The sequence below is a fragment of the Rhinopithecus bieti genome, unplaced genomic scaffold, assembly GCF_001698545.2.
Source record: "Rhinopithecus bieti isolate Rb0 unplaced genomic scaffold, ASM169854v2 scaffold_3040, whole genome shotgun sequence".
Lineage (NCBI taxonomy): Eukaryota > Metazoa > Chordata > Mammalia > Primates > Cercopithecidae > Rhinopithecus > Rhinopithecus bieti.
Window position 1 is genome coordinate 7,145,342 of NW_016804657.1, and position 10,045 is coordinate 7,155,386.

The window sequence follows — 10,045 nt, forward strand, 5'->3', positions numbered from 1 at the left end:
ACAGTTATGTTGGATAAGCAGCCACACAGCTTGCTGCTGTGTGCATTTATTCATTCAACAGATATTATCTATCATATACCCAGCATTGTGCTGGAGGTTGTGGACAGTAGTGAACAAGAGAGACAAGATCCTTCCCCTGCCAGGCCTTCCCCTCACCCTCTGCGCTTTGAGATGGAGAGGGTGTCCAGGCCTCCCCGCTTCACCCTCTGAGGTGAGGAGGCATCCAGGGCCTCGCATCTCAGCATGGGACTGACGGGCTTGCCCTGACCTCTCGCAGGCATGAACGCCGCTGTCTGGGTCGTGACACACATGAGCATTTATTTGGGCTCCAAAGTCTTCCTCATCTATGAGGTAAGGCTGAGGTGAGCTCTGTGTATGTGGGGAGCAGGAGCCTCTTGGGGTGCAGGCTGGGGTCTGGTCTGTGTGGGTCACCCTGGGAGCCTTCAGATGACCCTGGTGGAGCTAATGTTCCAGACGTTCCAGTAAGGAAAGAGACAGTGGCCATGTAAACAAATAAACAAGATCCTTGTAGAGTGCTGTAACTGTCATAAAGAAATCAGCAGAGCAGTGGACAGAGTGTAAACAGGGCCTGCACTGGAGGTGGACATGGAAGGTCCTTCTGAGAAGATAACATTTGATGAAGTAGGGAGCAACAAGTCCGGTGCAGATCAAGAGAGAAGACTCCAAGCAGAGCCAACAGCAAGTGCAAAGGCCCCAAGGCAGGAATGAGGTGGCTACATGGCTGGAGCAAAGTCTGTGCCTAATGACCGATCAAAAGTTGCTTCTGGCACCCAGCCTGGCTCCTGCCCCAAGCTGAAAACAGATCATCAGCAACAACTCTAGCTTCCCAAGCCTCTCCTGCCCAGACTTGCAGCTCCACCCAGGTCAGAGGCACAGCTGCAGGGACCACAGAACAATGGGCTCAGCTCTGTGGAGACAGGAAAAGCCACCATGGTTTCGACAAAGAACCCAGGAATGGTGTTAAAGGCTTCTTTGGGCAGTGTCCAATTTATGTAGCAATTTTCTTGGTCACATCTGCGGAGGTATAAAAAGACAGAGATAAGGCACGGATGGAACTACTTTATGTGTGTTGATATCCCTTCCCCATGGTTCTGTACACCTCAGAGCTCCTGCAGCGTGGCGGGTGATCCCAGTGGCTCCTATTTCACCTGGAGGCAGGACAGTGCTGCTGCCACGTATGGCAGCTCTGCCAGGGCTGGGGAGGCAGAGACTGTAATTCTCAGTTTGGTGTACTCATCCCTACCACTTTTCTGCCACTGAGTTTTTGGGTGGGCATAAGTTCACTGGTAGCCTGGGTCCCCAGTCTTACTCCCCTCCAGGCCTGGTAGCTCTTCTTTTCTGCAGTGAAAACCTCTCTGAGGGTTTTAATGATCCTGCCCAGTTCTGGCCTGCCACACCCATCACAGCCTGGTCAGTCCAGAGAGCACTGAGTCCTCCTGCTTCCTCTGTCCGCAGTGACATCAGGCATCTTCCCTAAGCTTCCTCTAGAAACTGGTCCCTTTTCGTCCCTCTTCCAGGTAGCCTTTTCCCCCGAATGTTGTTAATGGATTCATTTGATATCTTGTTTTCCTTTGAAGCTTTTGTGAAAGTCGTGTAGACTCATGGAGCATCCAAATGAGGTAACATCACCATCAGTGCTCCTTCCCTGGCTCACTGCCTCAGGAAACCAACCTGGTAGGTGTTTCTGAGACTCTCAGTGTCTGTGGAAGTCCCTGGGGATTTCTCACTCAAATCTGCAGAGTGTTTAGTCTTCCTGGACTTTTGGCTCTAGGCAATTTGCTTGGAAGTATTGAAGGAGAGTAGCTCTCTGACCCCCATGTGATAATATTATAGGGCCTCAGAGCATGCTTGTTTGGCATTCTAGGGGCTGGGAGATTGGTGAGACACCCCAGATGTCTGCTTGACTTCAGGGTGGCTGATAACAGAAGAGACCACCACCCAAGACCCGGAACCGCAGCTTCCTCTGACTTGCAACTGTGCTGCTGCCTGGGACAGATTCCTTTCTTCTTAAGGTTGAACTTTCTCTTAAGGAGTCCATGTTTGGGTGTTGTCCCTAACCACCCCACCTCCCCCGCTCCCTGTCCTAAGTTCTACAGGCACCAGGGACCCCAGCTGTGGGCACAGGGGGATTCTTTCCCTGGAGCTCCAGAATCCAGGTAGAACCTGGGAAGGGATGGGAAAAGAGGTCATTCCATCATTTGGACAAACCTAAATCTAAATTTAGCCCTAGCCTGCTATAGAATATCAGTATGAAAGAAACTACGGACGTTATTAGGTCAACTGCTTCATTTTGCAGATGAGAAAACAGAGGCCCAGAGAGGTGAAGTGGTTGGACTAAGAACATGGACCTCATGGCAGAGCTGGACTGACCATATCTCCTGACTTTTAGTCTGGGTCTCCATTCACTGTGCCTTCTGCCCTTGTTGCTTTTGAATTTTATAAAAGGTCCTTTACAGGCCAGCCGGGGCGGTGGCTCAAGCCTGTAATCCAGCACTTTGGGAGGCCGAGACGGGCGGATCACGAGGTCAGGAGATTTGAGACCATCCTGGCTAACACGGTGAAACCCCGTCTCTACTAAAATACAAAACTAGCCGGGCGACATGGCGGGCGCCTGTAGTCCCAGTTACTCGGGAGGCTGAGGCAGGAGAATGGCGTAAACCCGGGAGGCGGAGCTTGCAGTGAGCTGAGATCCGGCCACTGCACTCCAGCCCTGGCGACAGAGCGAGACTCCGCCTCAAAAAAAAAAAAAACATAAAAGGTCCTTTACATTCAAAAACCTCTTCTTTTTGTTCCCCTGCCCACCCTCTACCTCGTAGAACTTCTGATAAGATGCCTAGGCTATGAGTGGCATTCTTGGGCTGTCTTGAGTGTGAAGACACCTTTGTGGCTAGCCTCCTTGAGCACGTATGGGGCATGGACACATATGTATTGAATCAGATTAGGACATAATTTTCCTTTTTTTTTTTTTGATACAGAGTTTCGCTCCTGTTGCCCAGTCTGCAGTGCAATGGCGCAATCTCAGCTCACCACAACCTCCACCTCCCGGGTTCAAGCAATTCTACTGCCTCAGCCTCCCAAGTAGCTGGGATTACAGGTGCCTGCCACCATGCCCAGTTAATTTTCTACTTTTAGTGGAGATGGGGTTTCTCCACGTTGGTCAGGCTGGTCTCGAACTTCCGACCTCAGGAGATCTGCCCGCCTCAGCCTCCCAAAGTGTGGGAATTACAGTTGTGAGTCACCGCACCTAGCCAATTTTCGGTTTTTTAATTCTCCAATAGTATATTAATAGAACTACTGTGAAAATAAAAGTGCATATTTTCCACTTAAATAATTAGGTTAAATCGACTTAGATTGTTATTTTTCCTGCAGGACTTACAGCTTATAATGGGCTAAAAAGCACTGCGACTGTTGGCCAGGCATGGTGGCTCATGCCTGTAATCCCAGCACTTTGGGAGGCCGAGGCAGGCAGATCATGAGGTCAGGAGATCGAGACCATCCTGCCTAACACGGTGAAACTCCGTCTCTACTAAAAAAAAAAAAAAAAATTAGCCGGGAGTGGTGGCGGGTGCCTGTAGTCCCAGCTACTCAGGAGGCTGAGGCAGGAGAACGACTTGAAGCCAGGAGGTGGAGCTTGCAGTGAACTGAGATCACGCCCACTGCACTCCAGCCTGGGCGACAGAGCAAGACTCTGTCTCAAAAAAAAAAAAAAAAAAAAAAAAGCACTGTGACTCTGGCCATTTAACATGAACTCCAGAAAGTGTTCTCCATAACATATTTTGCAAAAAGCTGCACAAAGGTGGATGCATGGAAAATTGAAGGTTTGCCTGATCCTCTACCAGGGAATCCTGGTTCTATGGAGCAGCCACAGCTATGACTGGTCTCCAGGACAGGAATGTGCCTGCTCCCTGATGAAAGTGCCTCTCTGTGGCCTCAGGGCCTCTGTGAGGCAAGGCAGAGCTCCTGTCCCTGCATGAGCACACCTGGGGCTTCTGGAGTGGCTGAGACACTTATGCTCCCTGCTTCCTGCTTCCTGGAGCAGAATTTAAGGAAGACTACTGGGCTTTTGCCTCAGGAGACCAGACGAAACAAAACCTCCTTTCAGTGGGGCATTCTTCTGACTTTTTCTTCAAGTGGAATTGTGACTGTAGGTTTGGGTTTAAACATTGAATTTCAATTTTGCACACACACACCAAGAGGCCTCGGGGCAATGGGGGTGTTTGAAATGAACACCAGTCCGAGTCCTCTACCTGCCAAGTGTTCGATTAAGCTGCTTAGGTCTGTTTCCACCATCCTGTCTTTCAAATATTTATGTGGCAGATTATAGGCAAGCTTCAAAGGCAAGGAAATGCAAATCTGTTCTATAAATCATGGAATAACACAGCTGCTATCTTCCTCAGTGTGACAGCTTACGAATGCCAGCATTTCTGTCTGCAGAAGGGGTGGTGGGAGTGGGCTTCTCGAGTGCAGCCAGGCCTGTGTGCGTGCCTGTGTGTGTGTGTGTGTGTGTATGTGTGTGTGTGTGTGTTGGGAGTAGGAAAGAGAGTAGGGCATACTAATAATATTCGCATTTTTGCAAAACAGCAGTTTTTTTGTTGTTTAAATTTCCCAGCAGTTAAGGAGTTAATTTATTTTGCTAATCTTAAAGAACTGTGGCAGGATAAAACCTCACCTGGGATCTGAGGCATCCAGAAAACTAGAGATGAAAATGGCTTTCAGTTTTGGGGATATATACCTAGAACGTGAAGTAAGGGGAGAGAAGTCAACAGCAATAACTTTGGAGATTCCAAAATGAATTTAATTTAGTCTAAATGAATAAAAAGGTAATTGTGCATTGCAAATACTTATGCAAATTAAGTTTTGCCCCCAGGGTCTTAACAATCTGCCAGTGAAGCCCCCAGTGTGCCAAAGATTAGACTTTTGTGGGCTCTTTTCGGCTGTTGCCATGAACACATCGATTTGGTACATTGGTGTTTAGTGACCCATTAACATCCACCAAGACCAGCACTGGGGTTTATGGTCCTTGCCCAGCAGCTGGTTTTGGCCTGGTGTCATTCTAAGGAAAAACCTGGGAAAGCTGCAGTCAACAGCGTGCAGGGACCCAAAGGAAGATGCTGTATAAGACAAAATGAGTGGGGATAAGTTTTGCCATGTATTAGTCAGGATTCTGTTGCAAGTGACTCAAACTCACTTAGGCAATAGGGGGAATTTTCTGGGTCACTGAAGGGAACATTGAATAACCAAATCATGGGAAAGGACCGAAAGTAGTTGGGCTCGGGAACAGTTGGAACAAAAACTGGAATGCTGCTAGAACTGTCTTCCGTCACCTGTCTTTACTTTTTCTCTGTACTGGCTCCTAACATGGCTGCATATTAGGACTGGTAGATTTTGTGCCTAACGACTTTTCCTATTATAAAGACTGTTTTGCACCTGACAACTTTTGTCTCTGTAGAATCCTATTTTGAATAATCCCAGAGAAGAAATTTATGATTGGTTGAGCTGGGATCAGGTGGCCATGCCTGGACCAATCAACTGTAGGAAGAGGACAGAGAGTCATATAAAAACATGGCAGCTCTTATGGTAGTCGTGTTGATGATGGGTGGCTTTCCCCCCTCCAAAAAATAATGGAGTGGGGAAGCTTTGGACAGACAATCCAGTAAGCATCTACTACATTCTAGAGAGAGCTGGAAAAAAGACCAAAGAAGGCCAGAAAAGATGGTGTGATGAATGAGTTGCATGTTGGAATTCATTGACTGACTCCTTGACATTCAGTATTCCATAGGATTCCTTAATGACACTAAATGACACTAAATACATTCAGTATTGCATAGGATTCCTTAATGACGCTTAATGACACTAAATGCTCCTAATGACACTAAATAAGAGCTATTTTTCTGATAGCTCTTATTCTGTCTCTTTGATTGTTCTAGAGCCTTCTCTTCTCTGCACTGAGAATCTCCTCAAGATTACAGGCTCTTAGTTATGTATCTTGCCTCTACAGAAGACAAATAGATAGCTTCTTTCCAACTGCATAAACAGTATTCCCTGTCAGGACCCTCCTCTTACCTTCCAGAAGAAATCTACACTTGGATTTCCTTTAGTCACATTTAATGCCTTTCTTTTTTTTTTTTTTTTTTTNGTGCTGGGATTACAGGCTTGAGCCACCGCGCCCGGCCCATTTAATGCCTTTCTAAAAAAGTGTGATTCCTGAACCAGTCACATGAGAATTACCTGGAAGCTGATTGGAAACACAGAATCTTGGGCTTTATCCCAAAACTGCTGAACCAGAATCTGCATTCTAACAAGATGACCAGATACTTAGTAAGTCCATTAATTTGGAAAGCACCACTTTAAGCAATTAGAAAGGGAACTCATAATCAATCTGCTCTCAGTGGCGAAATAAATGTTTTTTCACGATTTTCCTACCAGGTCAATGGCAACCCTGTCTAGAAACCCAGATTCACAACAACTCTCAAAATTACTTTTCCAATACTTTCTTGTCTTCATTACCTATGTCCTATCTATTACCAATTTCAACCTATTAATTCCACTGTCCAGTAGGTCTGTTTTTCCTAACCATGCCTTCCTCACTTTCTGCAGGCTCTAATAGATGCATTTGCCAGTCAGCCTCCTCATTTAAAAAATGGGTCAAATAATGCTTACAATGCCTCCTATACATATTTACATACAATACAAATTTAATGTGTAATTATCTTTATCCTGGTAGGACTGGTTTTCCACTATGGCTTTGTACACAGTTGTAAGGGATATTGCAAATAACATATTATTAACCTATAAAGTGCCAAAATCTGTGAACAATTTTGATTTTAAATAAATTAGAAGGGATTAAAGATTATTTCTAAAATTATTTTCCTTTATCTGCACTTTAATATGCTATAATGAATAACAGAAAAAGTGGTGGAGTAATACCTGGTAGGCCAGGAATTATAGATAGTAGTGTCTTACATATGAGCATCATCTATGATAGAGGTCAGCAAACTCTTTCTGTAAAAGGCCAGATAGGATTTTAGGCCTTCTGGGCCATATGGTCCCTGTTACAACTACTCAACTCTGCCATCATAATGAGGAAGCAGCCAGAGGCAATACATTGCACATTGATTACTATAGCTTTAAAGTAAGTCTTGATATCAAATTAAGTCCTTCAGTTTTGAACTTCTTTTTCAAAATTGTTTTGGCTAACGTAGGTTATTTTCATTTTTTACAAATTTTAGGTTCAGTATAAAAATTGCTTAAAGAAAAAATGCCTGCTGGGATTTTGATTGGGGTTGCATGTAATCTGTAGATCAATGTGATGAGAATTGACAGCATAACAATATTGAGTTTTCCAATTCACAAACGGGTATGTCTCTCCATTTTCCAAAGGTCTTTAATTTCTTTCAGTGGTTTTTTTTTTTGTAGTTTTTAGCATAGGTTCTATACATGCTTGGTTAAATTAATTCCAAAATATTATCTATTTCTGATGTTATTGTAAATGATATTTTACATTTTAATGTCTCACTTATTTGTTGCTTGAATACAGAAATACAATTGATTTTTTCTGTTAACTTTGTATTCTACAACCTTACTGAATTCACTTATTAACGTAGTAGCCATTCAGGGTAGACTCTTTAGTATTTTCTAGATAGAAAATTACGTACATGGCTGGGCATGGTGGCTCATGCCTGTAATCTTAGCATTTTGGGAGGCTGAGGTGGGAGAATTGCTTGAGGCCATGAGTTTGAGACCAACTTGGGCAACACAGCAAGACCCCATCTCTATTAACTAAAAGGAGAAAAGAAAAGAAAAGAAATTTGTGTACTATGTGAATAAAAAAAGTTTAACTTCTGTTTTTCTAATCTATAAGATTTTATTTTATTTTTTAGGTCTTATTGCACTGGTGGGACACCAATATAATGTTGAATAGAAGGGAAAAAACAAACATTCTTGCCTGGATCTCAATATTAATGGGAAAATGTTGAGTCTTTCAATATTAATTTACAGTATTTGCTCAGGTTTTTCATTGATTCCTTTATTAGGTTAAGATAGTTGTCTTTTATTCCTAGTTTACTGAGTTTTAAAAATCGTAACAAGGCACTGAATTTCATCAGATGATTTTTCTGCATTGTTGTAAATGATCATAGGATTTTTCTTTTTTATTCTGTTAATGTGATGAATGACAATGATTGATTTTCGAATGTTAAATAACCTTGCATGCCTGGAATAAACTCCATTCAGTCATGATGTATTATCATTTTAATTATATTTCTGGATTCTAGTTGCTAATTATTTGTTAAGAATTTTTTTATCTATGCTATGTTCATAAGGAATTAGACTATAATTTTCTTTTAATGTCTTTGCCTGGTTTTGTTATTAGAATAATGGTGACTTCATAAAATGAGTTGGGAAGTATTTCTTCCCCCTCTATTTTCTGAAAGATTTTGCTTAAGACTGGTATTATTTCCATATAATTCATTATTTAATCTATCTAGGCCCAGAGTCCACTTTGTCAGAAGAGTTTAAGTTATAAATCCAGTTTATTTAGGCTTAACATAGAATTGATGAGATTTTCTATTTCTTCTTGTGTCAATTTGAGTTATGCGTGTTTTCAAAGGAATTATCCATTTCAACTAAACTTTTTAATTGGTTGGCATAAGTGGTTCATAATATCCCTTTTTTATTTTTTAATGTCTATAAGACTTATAATGCTGTCCCTTCTTTTATTATTAATATTTATTTTTGTGTTTTTCCTTTTTTTTCTTTATCTGTCTTGCTGGTAGTTTATTTTTTATTTTTAGGGGTTGTTTTCTCTTTAATGGAAAACAAAGCTTATTTTGAGGATTTTTTCATTCATCAAACATTAGCTTGGAATTGATGACTGTCATAGTGTTGGGAGTGTGGTGGGAGAGGGACTACAAAAAGCAGAAGATAGTTTTTACTTTCTTTTTTAAAATTTTTTAAATTTTACTTTAAGTTCTGGGATACAAGTATAGAACATGTAGGTTTGTTACATAGGTATGTGTGTACCAGGGTGGTTTGCTTCACCTATCAACCCGTCATCTAGGTTTTAAGCCCCTTATGCATGAGCTATTTGTCCTAATGCTCTCCCTCCCCTTGCCCGCCATCCCGCCGACTGGCCCCAGTGAGTGTTGTTCTCCTTCCTGTGTCCATGTGTTCTCATTGTTCAACTCCCACTTATGAGTGAGAACATGTGGTGTTTGCTTTTCTGTTCCTGTGTTAGTTTTACTGAGGATGATGGCTTCCAGTTTCATCCATGTCCCTGCAAAGGACATTAGTCTCATTCCTTTTTATCGCTTCATAGTATTCCGTAGTGTATATGTACCACATTTTCTTTATCCAGTCTATCACTGATGGGCATTTGGGTTGGTTGGTTCCATGTCTTTGCTATTGTAAATACTGCTGCAATAAACATGTGTGCATGTGTCTTTACAGTAGAATGATTTGTATTCCTTTGGGTATATACCCAGTAATGGGATTGCTGGGTCAAATGGTATTTCTGGTTCTAGATCCTTCAGGAATTGTCACACTGTCTTCCACAATGTTTTAAGTAATTTGCATTCCCAACAGTGTAAAAGCATTCCTATTTCTCCACAGCCTCACCAGCATCTATTGTTTCTTGACTTTTTAATAATCACCATTCTGACTGGCATGAGATGGTATCGCATTGTGGTTTTGATTCACATTTCTCTAATGATCAGTGATGTTGAGCTTTTTTTAATATATTTTTTTTTGCCACATAAATGTCTTCTTTTAAGAAGTGTCTGTTCATATCCTTTGCCCACTAGAAGTTTATTTTCTTCATTGAATTTTTTTTCAAAGAATGAACGTTTGGATTTATCAGTTTTCTTTGCTATTTGCATATTTTCTATTGTACTGATTTCCTTTTTTATGTTTATTATTTCCTTTCTTCTATTTACTTGAAGTTTATTTTGCTGTTTTTTTCCAGTTTCATAAGGTAGAAGCTTAGAGCATTGATTTTTTTTTTTTTTTTTTTTTTTTTTTTTTTTTT

The 10,045-nt window shown here is 42.0% G+C and overlaps 1 long non-coding RNA gene across 1 annotated transcript in view; it reads left to right on the forward strand.

The window, feature by feature from the left end:
- Positions 1-975: 975 nt before the first annotated feature.
- Positions 976-10,045, forward strand: part of LINC02868 (long intergenic non-protein coding RNA 2868) — a 14,722-nt gene continuing 5,652 nt past the window's right edge. Inside the window, exons 1-2 of the long non-coding RNA XR_014485073.1 lie at positions 976-1,043; positions 1,599-1,695. This is a non-coding gene — a long non-coding RNA (long intergenic non-protein coding RNA 2868). The remainder of the gene's footprint in view (positions 1,044-1,598; positions 1,696-10,045) is intronic.